This window comes from Glycine soja, chromosome 4 (assembly GCF_004193775.1).
Source record: "Glycine soja cultivar W05 chromosome 4, ASM419377v2, whole genome shotgun sequence".
In the NCBI taxonomy this organism is placed as follows: Eukaryota; Viridiplantae; Streptophyta; class Magnoliopsida; order Fabales; family Fabaceae; genus Glycine; species Glycine soja.
The window spans coordinates 33845747-33869262 of NC_041005.1; the positions used below are offsets into that span (position 1 = coordinate 33845747).

General features: G+C 40.8%; 1 pseudogene; it reads left to right on the top strand.

Annotated features, from left to right (window-relative positions):
- The window catches only part of LOC114410756, a 210811-nt pseudogene extending 188503 nt beyond the window's left edge, over positions 1 to 22308 (top strand).
- The last annotated feature ends 1208 nt before the right edge of the window (positions 22309 to 23516 follow it).

Sequence of the window (23516 nt, forward strand, 5' to 3'; positions counted from 1 at the left end):
ATTCCATCGCGCCTAAGGCAAGTACATGCTGAGCGCCATACTACCTGGTTGATATCCAAGATGGGACCCCGCAGTTAACGTACATCTTTGAAAAGCCCAGCTCTCAACGGGACGAATCGCCCGGTTGGCAAGTCTGCTATTCTCGAGTTTGTATATGTTCTGACGTACCACAAAAGGCGATAAAAGGAAGCGCACTTAGCAGATTATTTGCTCAACACCTCTTAATGACTATCAGCCCACATCCTGAATTCCCAGATGAGGACATCATGGCCTTGTTTGAGGAAAAATTGGACGAAAGATCGGGATAAATTGGACCGTATGGTTTGACGGAGCAGTCAACATTCTAGGTCAATGACGTTGGGGCAGTATTGGTCTCTCCGGACAATCAATGTGTACCCTTTCACAGCCAAGGCAGGGATTCGACTGCACCAACAACGATGGCCGAATATGAGCATGTGCCTAGCCGTCCAGGCAGCGATGACCTCCAATGTCAACTACTCAAGGTGTACGCGACTCGGCATTGGTAATCCCATCAGCCTGTCGTGCGAGAGTAGCTCCGGCCGAATATGTATACGGCAAAATCTTGGGAGGGAGTGGAGATACATGACTGGGGGATCCCCAGATTCATGTTTTTCTTTCGTATTTCTTTTATCATTTATATGTTATGTTTTGACTTGAGAGACTAATGTTTGTTTTTGTTGTTTCGATTGTCATTTGTACAGTGCATACATTTTTGTTTGGATTGTTGCGTTAGTGTTTATATATCATTACTATTGATGATGTTTGAAACTCTGGAGCTGTGTAGAGTTCTTCGTTTAGGAACATCGTCCAAAGAAATATATATGTAAAACAAACAAAAATCATGATAAAAATAAAAAAATAGAAAAGAAAAAAATGAAATGGAAAAGAGAGCAAATGAGAAAAGAAGAGAGCAAGTAAAAAAAAAAAAAGAGAGAGCAAATAAGGAAAAAGAAAGCAAGTAAGAAAAAAGATGGAAAAAGAAAAATAAGTTGTCTAGCTGAAAAACCGACATGCTTATGAAAAGAGATGATTTCCAACTTTTCTTTGAAAAAATTCACTGATCATAACTAATTTTTGAAAAATGTGTGTGTACACCTGAAGGGTGAATGCTTTGAAAATTTTCCCGGACGCCCAAAATGGACTCGGATGAATGCACAAATTGATATAAGAACATATTTTGGAAACATTGGGTTGATTTAAAATAGAGGAAATAAATCCTGAGCCCTAGCATCACATGACCATAAAAATTTGACACTTGAGTGTCCGCATAGGTGCATGCATGACCAGTTTTGCATGAAGTTTCCAAATCATCATTTTTGCATTTGTGTCATGGAAATAATGTGGGGCATCCCTTTTAATCCTTGAACCAAACCAAACCCTGACATGTATCATGTCTAGCCATTCTACAAGCCTTGAGCCAAAATCCTAACTCACCATAAACCTTGACCCAGGGTGAGAATGTCAATCCTTACCCTCGGAAGCAAAAAAGAAGAGAAGGAAAATTTCCAATCAAAGAGAAAGAAAAAAGAGGAAAGGAAATTCCCAATCAAAGAGTGGGAGAAAGAAAAAAGAAAAGAAAGAAAATTCCCAACCAAAGAATGGAAGAAAGTAAAAAAAGAAGAAAGCTCCTGGTCAAAGAAACCAAAAGAAATGTGCAGAGAGGTCTTTGGACCAGACAATATCTGAACAATACAGAATTGTCACCAAATGAACAAAAAGAAGGAAAGGAAACCACGACCTAAAATGGTCTTCCCCCTTTAAATTGCCAACCAAAATCTTGTGCGCTAGCGACTTTTTCGCCCCGCACTAAACAAAAACAGAAAAGGAAAAATCCAACCAAAAATCAAAAGCCAAAAACACACAAAAGCCGAAAAGCCCATCAAAAGAACCCATTCCCAAGGGAAGTCCTATTGATTCATGATCACGCGTGTAATTTTTTGATTTGATAGGAAACAATTTGCAAAATCAAGTCATGACATATCTATGGTTCGGAATTAGGATGAAACACTTACCTGTGCGAGATTGATACACTTTGAGTGATTTTCTTCTATTTTGTCGAACCCAGTGTTTCCTTTAAATGGTCATTTAGAAACGAAATGCTGACATCCAAAATCTCATTTATGGTTATGGGGGGGTTTCATCAGCAGACTCTCCTTCCCCGGTAAACGCATTGTTTTTCACTCAAAAAAGCATATACTGCTCTAATCAGTTGGAATATTTATCTCTTTACTAAAGCATGTTTGCATTTTAGTGAAGAAAACACCGAGACTTTTTCAAGTCTCACAAGTTATCCAGAACTACGTAGGTCTGAGTTCCTCATTGGAGGATACGTAGGAGCAAGAGCACCGCTTTCTGTTACCATGACCCAAGATCTGGTAACCCGCGGAGACACCTTACGGTTATCCGCACCTCGTCATTCAGTGACCCCAAGTGTGATTGATGAGCAGAGGCCAATGTGGTCATCTGCGCCCTTTCCGGAGATGTCAGCATCTTCCGGTGGAGACTTTTTCAAGTCTCACAAGTTATCTAGAACTACGTAGGTCTGAGTTCCTCATTGGAGGATACATAGGAGCAAGAGCATTGCTTTTGTCGGCCACCCCACAAGATCTGTCATATTGACCTTGAGGTCATGTGACATGCGGAGACAAAATTTGGTCATTCCGCACCCCTTTGCCATTCAGACACAGCCGTGTCCGATGGCGCGCAGAGACAAAAATTGGTCATTCTGCACCCTTTGTCATCCAGAGGCGGCGGGCCCGATGACACGCGGAGACAAAATTTGGTCATTCCGCACCCCTTTGCCATTCAGACACAGCCGTGTCCGATGGCGCGCAGAGACAAAAATTGGTCATTCTGCACCCTTTGTCATCCAGAGGCGGCGGGCCCGATGACACGCGGAGACAAAATTTGGTCATTCCGCACCCCTTTGCCATTCAGACACAGTCGTGTCCGATGGCACGCAGAGACAAAATTGGTCATTCTGCACCCTTTGTCATCCAGAGGCAGCGGGCCCGATGACATGCGGAGACAAAATTTGGTCATTCCGCACCCCTTTGCCATTCAGACACAGTCGTGTCCGATGGCACGCAGAGACAAAATTTGGTCATTCTGCACCCTTTTGTCATCTAGAGGCGGCGGGCCCGATGACACGCGGAGACAAAATTTGGTCATTCCGCACCCCTTTGCCATTCAGACACAGCCGTGTCCGATGGCGCGTAGAGACAAAAATTGGTCATTCTGCACCCTTTGTCATCCAGAGGCGGCGGGCCTGATGACACGCGGAGACAAAATTTTGTCATTCCGCACCCCTTTGCCATTCAGACACAGCCGTGTCCAATGGCGCGCAGAGACAAAAATTGGTCTTTCTGCACCCTTTTTCATCCAGAGGCGACGGGCCCGATGACACGCGGAGACAAAATTTGGTCATTCCGCACCCCTTTGCCATTCAGACACAGTCGTGTCCGATGGCACGCAGAGACAAAATTTGGTCATTCTGCACCCTTTGTCATCCAGAGGCGGCGGGCCCGATGACATGCGGAGACAAAATTTGGTCATTCCGCACGCCTTTGCCATTCAGACACAGTCGTGTCCGATGGCACGCAGAGACAAAATTTGGTCATTCTGCACCCTTCGTCAATCGCGGCCGACAAGCCCGTTGACACGCGGAGATTTACATCATATTCCGCACTTACAAGATCTGTCATACTGACTTTTGAGTCATGCTGACGGGCGGAAATACCCGAGTGGTTATCTGTATAAACATTCTTTTGCTATCTGTAAGACAGAACGCTTGATAGCATGCAGAGACTGACATAGTCTTCTGCACCTTTTGTTCCTCCGGGAACAACAAGTCATTTGCATGCGGAAATTTTATGGTCACCCGCGACTCTCGTCAACCGAGAGGAACGAAATTAGTGTCATACCCTAATTTCGTCCGGGGACCTTTGCTTGATGACATGCGACCTTTCTTTGGTCCTTGTGAGGTGTTTGGCACCCATCATTAGGCAATTTGTGAAATTCCGGGAACAACAAGTCATTTGCATGTGGAGATTTTATGGTCACCCGCGACTCTCGTCAAATCGAGAGGAACGAAATTAGTGTCTTATCTTTACTTTCCTTTTATCTCCAATAAAAGACAAGTAAAGAGGGGCAACTGTCATACCCTAATTTCGTCCGGGGACCTTTGCTTGATGACATGCGACTTTTCTTTGGTCCTTGCAAGGTGCTTGGCACCCATCATTAGGCAATTTGTGAAATTCCAGGACATGCCGGAAAACCAAAAAAATATTGATGCACAATCCGTAAGTTTCCGTGACACACCGGAAATCAAATGGAAGCATCGTTGCTTAATTAAGTGAGGTTCCGTAACATTCCGTAAGTCAAAAAGGGTATGATTATGTAATTCGCAAGGTTCCGTAACATTACGGAAAGAAAACAAGTATCGTTACGAAATTCGTAAGTTTCCGTAACTTTACGAAAAAAGAATCACCAAAAAAAGCAGAGAGGGGTGTACTTAGTAAAAATAGGGGTGCAAATAGCACCCAGGCCCACCTGGGCCCTCCAGAATATTCCTCCAGAAGGCTGTTGCTTCTGGAGGAAGCAACTCTGCTCGCCTGGGCGAGCTGGGCGGCAAGCATCTCACCTATTTTGCTATAAATAGGGGAGGAAGTGAAGAAGAAAAGGGTTCAGCCCCTTAGGCACTTCTCTCTCTTTCGAATTTGCTTGGAAAAATTGTTTCCGTGAAGAAAATCTAAGCCGAGGCGCTTCCGAAACGTTTCCGTAACGTTTTCCGTGAGAAATTTCGCAAAGGTTTCAACCGTTCTTCGACGTTCTTCATTCGTTCTTCATCGTTCTTCGATCTTCAACGGGTAAGTACCTTGAACCAAGCTTTTCGATTCATTCTATGTACCCATGGTGGTCCACATTGTGTTTCGTGTATTTTTATTCTCATTTCATTTACTTTTTATACCCCCTTTTGACGTGCTTAAGCCATTTTACTTAAGTCATTTCTCGCTTAACTTAAAAATAAAATAAATTTCCACCGAACGTTTGAATTGTATTATCTGTTAACTTCGGTTAAAATAAATTCCGACCGTTCGGTCGTGCCGTAATCACATTGGAAATCAAAAAGAGGTAAAACATAATATAATAATAAAAAAAACATCTTTTAGTAAAATAAAGCGGAAAATCAATCGGACATTTTTCTCTTTGGGATTTCTCATTCTTAATTGAATTGACTAATAACTAAGGTGAAACTAAGGCTAAAATCAACTCGCCTAGTCAAGCTTGTCCACAAAAATAGGTTTTTGAAGTTTGTCATTTCAATTTCTCACTAAGTAAAATGGATCATTTTCAAGGTCCAACGCCTTAAAATGATCACCTCTTAAAGTAAAAAAAGAATCGCTTAATAAGAAAGAACTACGTAGGTCTGATTTCCTCATCGCAAATTGAGGAATACGTAGGAGCAAAGGGAAACACCCTTGTCGACCACAAAAAAGGAGAAAATATAAAAAGGGTATAAAGGATATAAGGACATAAAAGGGAACATAAAAATCAAAGTCATGTTTGCACATTCGATTAAAGGCTGTTGTCCCTTGGGACGGACGTGTGGGGTGCTAATACCTTCCCCGTGCGTAAATACAACTCCCGAACCTTTCACTTAAAAGTTCGTAGATCGCGTCTTTTCCGGTTTTTCCGACGTTTTCCTCAAATAAACGTTGGTGGCGACTCCTAGCGTATTCCTTTCGTGGAACACGCATCCCGCGAGTCACGCGTCGCCCTCCCGCAGAAGGGTAGGTTGCGACAAAGTTGTCATGTTGGTGCGCATGATCTGCATTCGTTTCTTTGCAGCGACACGGGTGAAATCTTGCCCCGGTATGCATAGTAGCTGTGTGATAGCCTCCCTCTCTGGTTGTGCTTGCACAGTTGGTCGCCCTCCAATATCAGGGGGTGGCCCAGGAACCGTTAAAAGGAAACTACTGGCCCCTTAATCGGGAGTGCAAGTCTCGGTTAAGCATTTTAGGGCAGAGGACCTTAAATTCTCTTAAGGTGTGGATGTGGAGCACCCTGAAAATGAGGACACGTAGCCCTCTAAAGGTGAGGGCGTGCAGCCCTCTCAAGGCGAGGATGTGTAGTCCTCTGGAGGTGAGGGCGTGCAGCCCTCTGCTGGCGAGGACGTGTAGTCCTCTGAAGGTGAGGGCATGCAGTTCTCTAATGGCGAGGGTGTGTAGCCTTCTGAAGGTGAGGACATGCAGTCCTCTGATGGCGAGAGCGTGCAGCCCTCTGAAGGTGAGGACATGCAGTCCTCTGATGGTGAGGGCGTCTAGCCCTCTGAAGGTGAGGACATGCAGTCCTCTGATGGCGAGGGCGTGTAGCCCTCTGAAGGTGAGGACGTGTGGTCCTCTAAAGGTGAGGGCGTGTAGCCCTACGAAGGTGAGGACATGAAGTCCTCTGATGGCGAGGGCGTGTAGCCCTCTGAAGGTGAGGACGTGTGATCCTCTAAAGGTGAGGGCGTGTAGCCCTATGAAGGTGAGGACATGAAGTCCTCTGATGGCGAGGGCGTGCAGCCCTCTGAAGGTGAGGACATGCAGTCCTCTGATGGTGAGGGCGTGTAGCCCTCTGAAGGTGAGGACATGCAGTCCTCTGATGGCGAGGGCGTGTAGCCCTCTGAAGGTGAGGACGTGTGGTCCTCTAAAGGTGAGGGCGTGTAGCCCTACAAAGGTGAGGACATGCAGTCCTCTGAAGGTGAGGACATGCAGTCCTCTGATGGCGAGGGCGTGTAGCCCTCTTAAGGTGAGGACATGCAGTCCTCTGATGGTGAGGGCGTGTAGCCCTACGAAGGTGAGGACATGAAGTCCTCTGATGGCGAGGGCGTGTAGCCCTCTGAAGGTGAGGACGTGTGGTCCTCTAAAGGTGAGGGCGTGTAGCCCTACGAAGGTGAGGACATGCAGTCCTCTGATGGCGAGGGCGTGTAGCCCTCTGAAGGTGAGGGTACTAGTACCCAAGGGTTCACCCTTATGAGAAAGCAAGAGATCGACTCATCGAGAGGGTCGGTCATCCCAAATCCACACGACTGGATATTAGATGTAGGAAATCTATGCAGTTAACATGATTTTTTAGGGATGCAGATGCATGCAACCTTTGTCTTGAAATACGGTAAATGCAGACTTCATATGAAACAATGCAATGTAATGGAAAGTTGTACAACGTTCATGACATTCTTTCCCTATTTTGTGATTTTGATTTTGATTTGATTTTTTTTTGGAAAACACAAATTGACTGTCCTTTTGAAAGAGGTGATAGTCCATGCAACCTTATCCTATCTTTTGCAAATCTCTCCGAGAACTCCCTCTGAGTGTTGTTCTGTTTGATTTAGTCATTTGACCATTTTGGAGTGACGGCAATGGAGTCGTTTGATGTTTAATCAATCCATTGAAATCCTAAGTTTTGTCCCCCTTTTTTTTGTTAAAAATATCGATGGGTGAGAACTTTTGATCGACCCCTATGTTCACTTGAGGCTCATGCACGGTGCCCCTCATTGCCCCAGTGTAAGGCTTTGAGGTACCAATTGTTATCTTTCGTCATGACCTTGTAGCAAGGAACCTATTGGGTGAGAACTTCTAATCTGCCCCTAGGTTCACTTGAGGCTCATGCACGATGCCCCTCATTGCCCCAGTGTAAGGCTTTGAGGTACCAATCATTGTCTTGTTTTCATAGCCTCGTAGTGAGGAAGAATGAAAGAAGCAGTTGATTTTTTTGCAAAAAAGAATTTTCCAAGGACGAGAAATAGTTCTAGAATTTTTTTTTTTCAATTGATGGATTAAGTCAAATGACTCCTATGTAGAAGCAAGATGTTTTGATGTTTTGATGATGCCGAAGGATCAAGTGCTTCTAAGTTTTATTCGAGACAAGAATCCAAGAAAATCAAGATATATGATCAAGTTGATCTCCAGAATCTTAGGAAGAAGTTTCCAAATTGAAAAACAAAAGGTTTGACCAAAGAATTCTATCTAAATCATTTTAAATTGAGATTTACTCTCTGGTAATCAATTACCAGCAGCTGAAAATGTTTAGAATAGTCACTAGAAATTTGAATTCAAAATTTATAATGTGTAATCGATTACACATGGATGGTAATTGATTACCAGCAGTTTATTCAAATTTTAAAGCCTGTGATCGATTACACAAGTCTTGTAATCGATTACCAGAGGAGATTTTCAGAAAATAATTTCCAAGAGTCACATCTATTCAAATGGTTTATGAATGGCCATCAAAGGTGACTTGGAAACACGAATTTAAAGAGAGTTTTCATTGCCCAAAAAGTTTATCCTCTCAAAAGATTAAGAGTTTTTCTGAACTGAACTGTCTTATCCTCTCAAAAAGATTCCTTGGTCAACCACTTGCATATTCAATAAGGAATTTTGATTGATCTTCATTGTACAATCTATCTCTTTTAAGAGAGATTTCTTCTTTTCTTCTTCTTACTTCTGAAAAGGGATTAAGAGACCGAGAGTCTCTTGTTGTAGAGGATTCCTGAACACAAGGGAAGGGTTATCCTTGTGTAGTTCAGACTTTGTAAAAGGAGTTTTACAAAGAAAGTGGAAAATCTCAAGTGGGTTGCTTGAGGACTGGACGGGAAGTGGCCGAACCAGTATAAATCAAGTTTGCATTTCTCTCTTCCCTTAAACTTCTTTTATTTATTGCTATTTATCTTTTGCTTTAAAGAAGTTTATTTTGAATTGTCTTTTGAGTAATTCATGTTAAGGGTGAATTGTTAATCCGAAAAGAGAGAGTGAAAGTTTAATTGAGGAATAGTCTTTGTATCTTAATTCAACCCCCTTTTTTCTTAAGGTAACTGAGGCCATTTGTCCAACATCCTATTCTTGACAACTCGCTTCTCTAAGAAGACAGACTTTCCGGCATGATAAAATGAGGCCACATGAACGTCTATATTTTTACTTGAAAACACAGTCAATCAAATGCCCTTTTTCTTTTTGAACCCCTTTTTTTGTTTTTTTGTTTTTTTTTTTTTGTTTTTTTTTACTTTACTCGTCGTTTTACGACACCCCCACCAACGTGCAAGATGAGTAATCTTTGATTGAACGGTCTTGGAAGTCCAAACTCAGGAGCACAGGTCGCTTGAGCAAACTGACCAATGGCTTGCACTTGAAAATCCTGATGAGTCATTAGAGACATCTAACAACAGCTTTCAAAATTGCCCCATGTGTGGCATCTCTTGTCAATGTCAGAATTTACACGCGATTCTCCTCAAATTTCAGCCAGCCTGTATCAATTAGACTTCACACTTTATGCTTCGGGGTCATACAATGCTCAATGGAATGCCCAGGGGCTCCTCCATGATAAGAACACGTTGCGTTCGAGTCGTATCCTTTAGAAAAATGGAGGTTGAGGAACCTTGGTTGGGGTTATGGCTACCATTGAATTATCGAGTGGATATGGGATCAAGTTTAGCATATGACAACGGAATTTGGGGTGAACCCTACAGGCTTTTTGCTGCAAAATTCCTTTTTGTTGGTGTTTTTTGGTTTGTGCTAAAGGTGGTCTTCGTCATTGGAAGTGCGGTAGACAGGCTTTGTGGTTGATTTAGGGATGGCCTTTGTGGATAACTGGGTGGTGGGTAAGGAGGTTTGTTATTGGCTGAGTAATGACATTTTTGGGTTGGTGGGAAACTTGGTCGTATAGGAATGGCAGTCACAGCATGGGTTTCTCCCTCTTTCTCACCCTCTTTATTTGCCCCAGTTTTCTCAGTCGTCCTAGTAGGATGATCAAATTTGCCTCTTTTCGGACCCACATTGATCCTTTCACTGGCGAAAATCTGCAAAGCTTTGAGGATGCGCAGCCCACCATCTTTTCATAGTAGAGTACTGATAATGTGTCTACCATCACGATTATCGTCTCCCTTTTTGCACATGTTCTGTAGTTGCATCCTATCCGAAACCATATCAGAATAGTACTGATACTGCCTAACGAAGGCAACCATTAGGTCCTTCCAAGTATGGACTCGGGAAAGTTCCAAGTTAGTGTACCAGGTAACAACTACCCCAGTAAGACTTTCTTGGAAGAAATGTATTAGCAGTTCCTCATCTTTGCGTATGCCCTTATCTTCCGACAATACATCTTTGGATGGTTCTTGGGGCAAGTAGTCCCCTTGTGCTTGTCAAAGTCCAGCACCTTGAACTTGGGAGGGGTGATGATATTGGGTACTAGGAACAACTCTTCTAGGTTAGCAAAGGCATAATCTTTACCTCCTTCAATGGCCCTGAGCCTTTCCTCTTTCCCATTTCTGCCATAGCATGAGGGTTTTTAACCGCTGTGGAATGTGAGGGTTGTGGTTGTGGGTGACACTGAGGGCCCTCCAAAGTGTTTTGGAGGGGTATACCACCAACTGCTTGCCCTTCAGTGGCATATCCGAGGCAAGGCTCGAAGTCGGCTAGATTGTGGTGGGGCATTCCATGTGTCTCCTCCATGGGTCGAGAGACATGTGCATGATCAGATTGAGGTTGTTGGCTCTTAATGAGTATGAGAGTGGAGTTATTGAGATTTTCATTGAGAATGTACGCCACATTGGGTGGTGTATAGTTTGGGAGGCAAGCCATATGGCGGGAAGGCGTGCTTGTTTTGAATTTGCACATCATGGGGTCATCCGTACTTCCTAAATCTTTGCCTACCATATTTGAGGTTGGATGATTCATTTGCTTGAGGCCAGATTGGAGCATCGGGTTCACCTTAGCGACAGCGCTAGTAGCGGCAACTATAACCGCATTGGCTTCCATTATCTTCTTCATGCTCATCATGGCCTCCATCATTGTGGCCATTTGCTCTTTCATGGCCTCCATTTCGGCCTTCATCTTCTCTTGCACCTCCTCTGCTTCACCCATTACTCTAGCTCTAGCACGAGTTCGGTAAGGGCACCGTAAAGCGTGTCCTTTTCTTTTTGATAACAATGATTAAGTTCATTTTATTTTATTTTATTTTATTTTTCAAGGAAAGAATGTAATGAGCAATGCAACCAATGAAAAGCATAGATGTATGCGAATGATGTACAGTTGAAGTATTGCGAATTTTTACGCTGGATATGGGGTTGAATCAATTTAGATTTTCAACATGATCCATTTTGTCAAGGTGAAACTGGAAGTAACAAGGACATCAACAATCCTAAATATGTTTGGCAGTAGACGAAGCAGTGATGTGACTCGATTCATCTTTTGCCCCAATTTTGCAAGACGGATACTTCCATATTTCAACTTGACTTGATGAACCTTTTTGTAAAAGCATGAGCTTGGTTCAACCCTATAATCCAAGGAATGGCAATTCTGATTGCCAATACTTCAACAACATCTCATAGGGATGAATGACTCGGGCATACTTTAAGCTTATGCACGGAAAATGTAATTATGAACTTGAGATGCCCGAAGAAACATCATTTCCTAGTTAACCATGCATTAGGTACCATGTTCACTTATTTTGTTTTGTTGTTGTGTTTTTTTTTTTTTTTAGAAATGGGTTTATGATCCCAACATGGTTGGCTCATGGTACCGAATATATGCAACCAAGAATGCATCATGAATTTTCATGCTTCCTTTTTTGTTTTTGTTTTGTAGAGGAAAATGCATGGATCACGCATGAGCAAACATGAAAACAAAAGGTATGCAGTTTGTAGAACAAAAAGTATGTTGAACGCATATGCATGATGATGCAATGACTCATGCAAAATGTGATGTTGGAATATGATAACGGACAAATGCAGGAACGATATGTTCATTATGATGCCATGGAGAGATGCTTATGTCATGCATGATATGCATGCGTGCTAGAGATAAAATGCGGGAGTGATTTGATTCGCACTGATCTTTGGAGTAAAAAAAACGCGGGATACACTCATTTTATTCAGAAAGTTATAACTAGTCAAGATTTGAGCGACAATACAAACTTCCTAGCGTTTTCTAATCATATGGTCCATTAAGTCTATCATATGCTGACAATAGCTGAGAAGTCCGTGGATCTCCTTGGGGGCAGAGTAGGTGTCCGCCACTGCTTTGGCCTTGGCTAGCAATCGGGGAAGTTCTTGACTCCTGTTCAAGGTAAGAGCAAATCGGTCCATCCACATTGTTGCCTCTTGGTGCAATGAATCAATTACCCTTTCCCTTTCTGCTGATATCTTGGCGTACTCATCCTCTAGCCTTTGCTCGTGAGTCGCTGCTAGATTTAGCTTCTCTTTGCACTCATCGATGATGGCCCACATATTCCCTTCAGTCTCGCTTAACTGTTGGGACAAATTTCTTTTCGACCTAAGGCAAACCTTTAGCTCGTCCTTCAAGATCATGCCTTTGACCCGTGATGATTCCTTTCACCTCTTCGTTCCAAGGCTTCAGCTGTGGCCATATTGACGTCCCTTAGTTCATCATACTCTTTTCAGACTTTGATGGCTATGGACTTGAACTTCTCTTCGACTACCCGGGCTCTTTCAAGCTCTGCCTTTAGGGCTTGTACCTCATCACTTTCTTCCGAAGCTTTAACCTCATCGTCTCTCACAGTCTTTAGATTTGGGAGCCAATCCAATCCTTGTGTTCGGACTCTCAGCCACTTATGATAGCCGCCGATGATCCCATTACTGCTTCCCCTAAGCTCTCTGTCCTTTCTTCACGCCGCATCCCATGCCTTGCGAACTCCTTGGAGTACCCTCGCGTTGTGGTCACCGAAACCTCGTGCGATGAAAGGCGTGATGCTTTCGTCTGATGGCACTCCTCTCATGGGGTAGCCAAGCTGTCTTATGGCGAGGACGGGATTATAATTAATACAACCCCTTGTTCCATCAAGGGAACATTTGGACATCCTTCGCATGAAGATAGAATCCTGATTCTTCCTTCCTTCTAGCGAGGGAACAAATTAACAGACGCCTCTCCATGCTAGCCAAGAGTTGGTCCCAATTCGCCTTTCCTTTTTCGACGCACGAGCAGTGACCTTGTAGCGGATAGACAGGCCTACCTTCTTGGAGAAAAGGGTGTGAAACCAGCCACACACAGAGAGCCAGTGCACAACAAAAAATTCTTGCGTCGCTCTTTTCACATCTCTGGTCGAACGTGTCATGCATGGCCAAAATGGCGACGACCGGGCTTTCCTTGCCATGATGAAAGGCGAGGAAAGCGTCAATCGCTGCTAGGTCCACTAACCCTTCCATATTTGGAAAGAGGACACCTCCAAAGATCAAAAGTGCCAAGATGTCAATAAAAAAAAGCCCATTCGCCTTGATCTTGCCAAGGCCTTTGCCCTTTCCTCCAAACACTTCCTTGGTACTCCGGCTACCCCATTCCTGTTTTGCTTTACACGGTCCAACTCTTGTGCTGATATTTTCACTACCTTGGCAACTCTTGTCATGGAGGGATAGAACCCAGAGAAAAGATATGGCTTCCTTCCTCCCAGTGGACATCCCAGGATTTCTTTAAACTCTTTCACAGTCGGCACTAGCTGGAAGTCTTCAAATGTGAAGCACCTTAGGGGCTGGTCATAATACTGGGAAAGGGATGAAATCGGTTCCATGGAGACTTCTACCCTAGCTAGGTCCCAAATCTTACCATAGGCTTTGCGGAAGGCTTGCCGTTGAAGTTTGACCCATTAATTGCCCCAACTTTCGTAAACTAGTGACCTCTAAGCTCTTGATTTTGACTTGATAGAACCTCTTTTTAAGCGAAGGCTTTTGACTCGATCCCATGTTTTACTAAAGTGAAATAAAATCTAGTGCGAATCAAAACTCCGACATCTATCATGGGTGGAATGGATGAATGCATGAAGAAATGCATATGACACAGATGCAATTTACGAATACGGGAGCCCGAGAAATTGTTTCCTTCTTGGATACAACGTTTGGGCAGCATGGCACCCAACGTATGTTTTTAAGAAGGCGACACGGACCCTCCATCGGTTTGCCTAAGTGAGGGGATCAAAGACGAAACCCACGCATGATGCATATGCGAAAGGCACAACACGGGGATGTACATAGTACGACAATATTCACAAACAAATATAAGCAAAAGGGTATATGATACTTATGCATGGCAGTGTGAAAAATGGCACGCAGCGTGTTTTCTCCGTGCCCCTATTTAAGGGACCTATAAGGGAGAGAGCTAACTAGGCTTTTAGTGATAACCCCCAAGGTAGTCATATCTCTCTTGATGGTTTCTAGAGGTATCATCCCCTTCGAAGAACATACTGCAGCAGTAGGGACTACTAGCAACAATATGTTTTCAAAGAGAAAAACTCTAGATGAGGGTTCACTGTAATCAAGCAAGTCGGAGACCTAGCATGATCACGGATTCACCTCCACTCCTTATGTTCCCACGAACCCGGGTATAGGGCCCTTTTTCAACTCACCGTGTGTGCAAATAGTGTTAGTGTTTGTGTGCATCAAATGAATAAATATTTACCTCATGCATACAAAAAATGCACTAAAAGCATCAAAGAGTTATATATACAAGAACATAATAAAGGGAAACCAACAAAGGAGTAAGTCATGGCAAAACTTTGCACAAGATTAAATGGCCTAACTCTCTAAAAATAGTCCCCAGTGGAGTCGCCAACTGTCGCAACCTACCCTTCGGCGGGAGGGCGACGCGTGACTCGCGGGATGCGTGTTCCACGAAAGGAATACGCGCGGAGTCGCCACCAACGTTTATTTGAGGAAAACGTCGGAAAAACCGAAAAAGACGCGATCTACGAACTTTTAAGTGAAAAGGTTCGGGAGTTGTATTTACGCACGGGGAAGGTATTAGCACCCCACACGTCCGTCCCAAGGGACGGCAGCCTTTAATCGAATGTGCAAACATGACCTTGATTTTTTATGTTCCCTTTTAAGTCCTTATATCCTTCATACCCTTTTTATATTTTTCTCTTTTTGTGGTCGACAAGGGTGTTTCCCTTTGCTCCTACGTATTCCTCAATTTGCGATGAGGAAATCAGACCTACGTAGTTCTTTCTTATCAAGTGATTCTTTCTTTTTACTTAAAAGGTGATCATTTTAAGGCGTTGGACCTTGAAAATGACCCATTTTACTTAGTAAGAAATTGAAATGATAAAATTCAAAACCTATTTTTATGGACGAGCTTGACTAGGCAAGTTGATTTTAGCCTTAGTTTCACTTTAGTTATTAGTCAATTCAATTAAGAATGAGAAATCCCAAAGAGAAAACGTCCGATTGATTTTCCGCTTTATTTTACTAAAAGATTTTTTTATTATTATTATATTATTTTTTACCTCTTTTTTTGATTTCTAACGTGGTTACGGCACAACCGAACAGTCGGAATTTATTTTAACCGAAGTTAACGGATAATACAATTCAAACGTTCGGTGGAAATTTATTTTATTTTTAGGTTAAGCGAGAAATGACTTAAATAAAATGGCTTAAGCACGTCAAAAGGGGGTATAAAAAGTAAATGAAATGAGAATAGAAATACACAAAACACAATGTGGACCACCATGGGTACATAGAATGAATCGAAAAGCTTGGTTCGAGGTACTTACCCGTTGAAGATCGAAGAACGATGAAGAACGAATGAAGAACGTCGAAGAACGGTCGAAACCTTTGCGAAATTCTTCACGGAAAACGTTACGGAAACGTTTCGGAAGCGCCTCGGCTTAGATTTTCTTCACGGAAACAATTTTTCCAAGCAAATTCGAAAGAGAGAGAAGTGCCTAAGGGGTTGAACCCTTTTCCTTCTCACTTCCTCCCCTATTTATAGCAAAATAGGGGAGATGCTTGCCGCCCAGCTCGCCCAGGCGAGCCAGGTTGCTTCCTCCAGAAGCAACAGCCTTCTGGAGGGCCCAAGTGGGCCTGGGTGCTATTTGCACCCCCATTTTTACTAAGTACACCCCCCTCTGCTTTTTTTTTGGTGATTCTTTTTTCGTAAAGTTACGGAAACTTACGAATTTTGTAACGATACTTGTTTTCTTTCCGTAATGTTACGGAACCTTGCGGATTACATAATCATCCCCTTTTTGACTTAAGGAATGTTACGGAACCTCACTTAATTATGCAACGAGGCTTCCATTTGATTTCCGGTGTGTCACGGAAACTTACGGATTGTGCATCAATATTTTTTTGGTTTTCCGGCATGTCCTGGAATTTCACAAATTGCCTAATGATGGGTGCCAAGCACCTCACAAGGACCAAAAAAAAGTCGTATGTCATCAAGCAAAGGTCCCCAGATGAAATTAGGGTATGACATCAGTGTAGATGAATAAGGATCACATTTTTTTTACCTGAAATTGTATTGAAGGAAAGTGGTCTTAAGTCTATCAAACCAAGCTCTAGGGGCTTGTTTTAAGCCATAGATGGCTTTGTGCAGCTTGCACACAAGTTGCTTGTTGCTGTTTTCAAAACCAGGAGGTTGGGACATGTAAATATCCTCTTTAAGGATGCCATTTAAAATGGCATTGGTGACATCTAACTGTTGAAGACTCCACCTGTGAGTAATGGCAAGAGACAAAAGAATTCTGACAGCTACTGGTTTGATTATAGGAGAAAAGTCTCATTGTGATGATAACCAAGTTTTTGATGAAATCCCTTTGCTACAAGTCTTGCTTTGTACTTTTTGATAGTGCCATCAAGATTCTCCTTCACCCTAAACACCCATTTGCAGCCAATTGGAGCCCTAGATGAAGTTAGATCAGTAAGAGTCCAAGTACCATTTTTCATCAAAGCATCATAGTCAGTCTTCATTGCTGCAAACCAAGTAGGATTGGAAAGAGCAGATTTATGGACTCGGGCTCAGAATGAGCTAGAAAAAGAGTAGGATGGAGTCTAGACTCAATAACACCAGCTTTAGCTCTTGTGCACATAGAGTGCACATTATCAGGTCTGACAAGAGCATTTTCAGAGACAGTGACATGAGGTACAGAAATAGTGGTAGGAGTAGAAGATAAAGATACCTCAGCAGTAGTGGCCTCAAGATTAGATGATGCATCTGAAGAAACAGATTGTTGGACCTTGTGGCCTCAATAACATAAGAAGGGGTGAATTAATTTCCCACTAACAAACTTTCAACCCCCTTCTAAAAGAGATAGGCTCAGAATACAGAAGAAGCAACAATCAATTTTAATAATATTCTTTAAACATGAAAGACAAAATTGATTGCAATAAAATAAATGAGATAAGGGAAGAGAGAATGAAAACATAGTTTTATACTGGTTCAGCAAATTCCGTGCCTACGTCCAGTACTTAAGCAACCCACTTGAGATTTCCACTATCTTTGTAAAATCCTTTTACAACTTCTGAACCACACAGGGACAATCCATCCTTTGTGTTCAGGAATCCTTACAACTCAAGAGACCCTCGGTCCCTTAATCAATCTCATTGATTAAGAAAAATGGAAGAAGAATTCTCTCTTGAAGAGAAGAATATTACAATGAAGATCCATGGATGAACTCTTAATGGATTTGCAAGTGTTTGCCCAAGAGTTCTTGAGAGAGCATTTGGCAATGAAGTTCTCTTGGAATCTCTCTCATTTTCTTTTAAGAGGATAAGACATTTTGGCCCAACAAAACTCTCTCTCTAAAATTCGTGCCCAAATCCCCTATTTATAGGCCTTTGATGGTCATTCACAAATCCAATGAAAAGATGTGACTGTTGGCAGATTTTCTGAAAATTCTCCACTGGTAATCGATTACAATGAGTGTGTAATCAATTACACAGTTATAATTTGAAGGGTCATGACTTTTGAATTTGAATTTCAGGAGTTTCGTTGTTGGTAATCAATTACAGACATATGGTAATCGATTACATGTTCAAAATTCAAATTCAAAACGTTTTTCAACAGCTATTTCTCAACCCTGTCTTCTGGTAATCAATTACAATTCCTGGTAATCGATTACCAGAGCCTTGCATGTCTTGAAAGCACTTTGTTTTAAGGCAAGACTTGATCTTGAGTTAATCTTGAAGCAAGGCTTTGTTTGTTGAAGCAATCTTGTATTAATCTTGAAGCCATGCTTATCCTTTGAAGCAACTTTGTTTGATTCTTCTTTTGACATCATCAAAATCATGTATACATACATTCACACAGATGTGATGTAGCTCCATTGGAGCTTGTAGGCCTTGGATCTTCTTCATCAATGGAGTCCTTTGCTTCTTAAAGTTTGATGGTAGTGGAATGGAGAAGGAAGATGATTGGAGACGAACCCTAGGGCCATCTCTTGCATCTTTGGCCCAATCTACTTAGAATCTTCTATCCAATGCCCTTGCAGGGTAAGATTGCATCAAGATGATGTTGTTGCTGGTGGAATAATAGGTAAGTCAGAATTTCCTTGTGGCTAAGGAAAATAACTAGATGTTGATAAGGCTGGTGTTGCAGCTGCAGGTGAATTGACAGATGTTGCAGCTGTTTGTGAAGCAGTAGCAGAAGGTGTTGAGGCAGCTGGAGTAAGAAAAAGCTTATGAGACTGTAGCTCAGTTAAAGTGTTGGGACACTCTTGGGACCTTGGTTGTAGCTTGTGTTGATTATAGGGCCTGTGAAGAGGAAAACAAGCATAGCCAAAGACTTTAAGGAATTTGTAATCTGGCAGCTTGTGAAGCAGTCTTTGATAAGGCACTTCATTTTGAATTGCTGAAGAAGGAAGTTTGTTTACTAGGTAAACACTAGAAATGACTGCATAATCCCAATAGTCAAGGGTCATTGAGGCCTGTGACATCATAGTTAAAGTTGTTTCAACTATGTGTCTATGTTTCCTCTCTACAACACCATTCTGATGGTGTGTATGAGGACAAATCATTCTATGCATAATACCAAGATCTATAAGATACATAGAGAAATGCCTATATTCACCTCCTCAATCAAACTGAACAGCTTTAATAGGCAGGTTAAATTGAGTTTTAACCATAGTTTGAAACTGTTTAAAAATAGCTAGTGTCTGATTTACTTTTTAACAAGTACAGCCAAGTAAATCTGGTGTGAGCATCGACAAAGGTTACATCATATTTGTAACCAGTGCTGGACACAATGGGAGAAGGACCCCACAATTTAGTAGAGATAAGTTCAAAAGGAGTTGAATAGACACTAAGAGAAAGGGAGGAGGAAAGCCTATGGTATTTACCAATGCAACAATGTGAACGAAAGTTAGAACCTATTTTATTGATAATAGGTAGATTACAAAGTTTGAATACAAGTTTCAAAGTATCATCATTAGGATGTCCTAATATAGAATGTCAAGTTGCAAAAGAAATAGAACTATTAGAAACTGTGTTTACAACAGAAGCATCATTAACCCTATTTACAGAATTCGGAACAAAATTTGAAGAAGATGCTCTGAAGACAGGTTCTAAAACATCAGATGAAATGGTATTGACAATGAATTGAGACTTGAGTTGCTATCTAGATGACTGACGCGGATTAGGGAATTGGTAAAGGCCATCAACACCAACCGACCCTTGAAGGACCTCTTTAGAGACCTAAGATTTGACCAAGCAAAACTAAGAATGAAACTCTAAAAACAGAGTTATCTCTACAAAATTGACTGACACTCATCAAGTTTTTGGTTATAGAAGGAACAAATAACATGCTATTAAGAACAAGAGGAATTTGAGAGTTAAAAGGAGATTTAAAGGAGGCTACACCTGAGGAATTGATGTTTAACCCCTGACCATTACCAATAATAATTTGATCTGGTCCTTCAAAGGGTGTGGTCTGTTGAATATTCTGAGAAACATTTGTGACATGGTGAGATGCACCTAAATCTGGATACCAATTTTGTGAAGAGGACTGAGCACTGGTTAGATGAGCTTATGGTGGTGGATTGTTGTATTGAGGTGGAGCATTCTGATATGGATGCTGATTAGGATATGAATTGGAAGATTGAGTGGGATACTAGTTTGAATGTTGACTAGTAGGATACTGGTTTGGATATTGATTTTGGTATTGGTTTGGGTGTTGGTTAGAATACCACTATTGATTGGGATTTTGGTTTGAGTTGGAGTACTGATTCTGAATTGCATAAGCCATTGGTTGAGTAGGGATATAGTTATCATCATGCCTGTATAGCAATAGGAAGCCTTATGTCCATATTTCTAATAGGTGTTTATTATCAAAGGAAACTGTAAACACAGAAAAATGAGAAAGGGATAACACAAAATGAAAGCCATGCTCCCCCAAAAACACAGAAAGGTTCTCAGGTCTCCAATTCTATTTCCAAATCCCCCATACCCCTACAAATACTAGCCCCATTCCTATATAACAACAATCACACTCAACATTCTCTCTCCCCTAACTAACTTCCACTACACAAACCAACCAGATACGGTTAGGCCTTATTGGGCTTGGGCCCACGAGAATACACTTGGAAAGGCTTGTTCCAGTTGATAGCAGAATTCCTATCAATCTACCACCATGGCCATCACCATAGCCGCGACCACCACTATGGCCACTGCAAGAGAAAATGCGGCCACCTCCACGGCCATTGCTGTGAAAAGAGGAATTCATCGGTGAAGTTGGAATAGAAGTGGAAGAATTGACACCAGTTGGCGAAACTGTGGGGAACAGTGTAGGTTGAAAAGGACTAGAGGCCATTAGAGAAGCTTCTCAAGCTCTGAATACCATAAAAGAATCTTAACACCTAACAGAATAACAGAAAACTAAAACTAACTTTGAGTGTATTTATTTCTTAAGTGAGGAGAGGATCATACAGATATTTATAGGCTACACAAAGAGTGCGAGAGAAGCTACTCAGCGATGACTCAGCGCTGACTAAACTCAATAATTAACTTGAGACACAAATCAGTTATATAAGAAAAACTAACCTAATGCAGGTCTACTGTTAGACGGTGAACCTTTTAAACAAATAGTTTAAACATATACTCTTATACAAACAGAATATACCAGAGAAATATCTCCTACAAATGACAGTGTCTTAGCATTTTTGTATTTCTTGATATGTGTACTTTTGAGGTTCTATCTTGCAAATTATTGCTGATTATTGTGTAATTTTTGTTTAGTGTATGAGTAGAAGCATCTTTTTATTAACTATTCCAAAAGTTTAAGCAATTAAATGAAGACACGTAAATTGTTTTATATTACATGTCCACACAAATGATTATTATTAGGTAAAAATATGTGAACGGTTTCATTCATATTAATTCTCTAGCACTTGTTTTTATCAAAAATGCTTTTTTCCCTTTAAAACCCAAAGTGCAGTTTTGACAAAATGTCTTGGATGAATTGCAACAATGCTACTGTGTTACCATCCTGATTAAAATTTCTGGTTATCTGTAAAAGGAGACTATGGGTAGTTGTGGAATTTTTTGATATTGTGCATACACTTAGTATGTTTTTTCTTTCTTAATATCTTGCAGATAGTGGCTTTATTGGCAGATGCATTAACTGAGATACAAGAACAAGTTTTGGCCGCTGATGATCAGGTATTTAATGCATATTGATGTTTATACTAATTATACACTAATTAGTAAGCTTATTACCTAATATAATATAAACTGTACTCAGGATAGTGACTGGGAAGAAGTTCAAGCAGATGGCATTGAAAATGATAAAGAATTTCTTTATTCAGTATCTACATCTTCGGGAAAAGCCACAAATGAACAACTTGAAGCAATGGCGAAAGTATTTAATGAGGTTTGGTTGAGTTACAGCAGTTGTCACTCATCTAAATTTCTGTATTATGCAATTATATCATACTTTTATGCTGAATGTTTAATTTATTCTTTTTTTATTTTGCTGAACTTGCTTTAAAATCACAAGGATCAAGATGATCACTATGAAGATGAGCTTTTAAGTATTGCTGATCCTCTCAATCAGGTCAGTCTGTTTTGTTTCTTCCCAACGTGTTTCACTAACTTGCTTATGTATCTGTTAACAATTATGGTTGCAACTGACAGATAAACCAGGCAAATTACCTTGCTGATTTCTTTGTTAGCTTTTCTCAGTCTGACAGACAGCTCTTAGATCACATTTGCAAGGTCATTACACAGTAATATTTTTCATTTAGTTTACCTTGTTGTACATGACGATTGTTACTTAACTTGTCCAATGATTGTCTTGCACTTCAGAGCTTGTCTCAGTCTCAACAAAATGCCATTCAAATGGTACTGAAGATATGAGAATTTCGTGTGCTGTCATCGAGTGCTGTCTCAAGGATGGGCTGATAATACCAGAGAGAGTGAAACAAAGAAATGGTTGGAAACCAATATCTTACCTTGTTCAGGTTGGGGAATCTGTCTGCAGTTCTGAAAGGTATTTTATTTCTGCTGCAGTGTTCCCCCTTGTATGTCTCTGATTCTCTTTTATTGGATGTGTTATGTATGTATCGGATGTCAGTTTTGCTTTTATATGGTTTTGGCCCATCAATTCATCAAATCTTTTGTTTGTATATCAATTGTGCATTTATTAAAAGAAGGGGGGAAAAACATCAGTTGGTAGCATAATGGTGCATTAGAATGTCAATTGGATGTTTTCTGAAGAAAAAAATGAATGTCAATTGGATTGGTTCCTGCTTATTACTATTTGGAAAACTTTTGCAGTCTCGAGTTTATTCCAAACTGTTTTTAAGTGCTTGCTTTCAATTCTTCAATGCGAATAACCACCACAAAATATATGCTACAAATATTTGCTTCTGCATAATGAGTGTTGGACGTGGAGAGTGTCCGATCCCGTTGCATAATCCGTTCCAAACATGGCTTTATAAGTTTTAAAATTTTAACTATCTTTCATTGCCACCCTCCCATATATCCCTGGGTCATATGAAAGCAGTACATCCTACAGGGCGGAGTTAAGCACAATAAGTGATTCACCAATTTAACTATTGATACAATATTCTTTCTGAATCAACTAACAATCCGTGTTTCACAATATGATAATTAGATAATGTTTACTTGCTATGATAAAAAAAAATTCTAAAATAAAAACTAAAATTCTTTGGATTAACTATTAAAAGTTATATTTGATGATGAATTCATCAAATTATTTATTGAACATGAAATTTTACAATTATTTGATTATAAAAATTTGATAAATAATTTCACAATATATTAAGCTATAAGAAAAAATATGAAATTGATGTTTTACATTATAAGTCATTCCAAAAAAAAACCCAACAAGTGGTGGGTGTGAGGCAATTGCTTATGCAGTGTTTTTTTTTTTCACAAAATCTCACACTCTTAGTGTGTAAGTTATTTTTGTTAGTTTTCTTTTTTTGAGTGTTTTTTGATTTTAGTGGTGTACGTGCGTTGTTGAAGAGGATACGCTGAAGTTGGATGGTTATTCATCGGAAAAGAAGAGGTACGTTAAAAAACTTAGAAATATATGGATTGTCATTAATTCGTGTAACTCATACGAATTGACAATCCGTATGTTTTTAAATCCGCATGACCATATAGTGATTAATAATTAAATTTTAAATTTTAAATTTGGGTTTTAATATTTTTTATAACTATCAAATTTAATATATTTTTAAATTTGATTTCAATCATTATTTTAAACTAACAA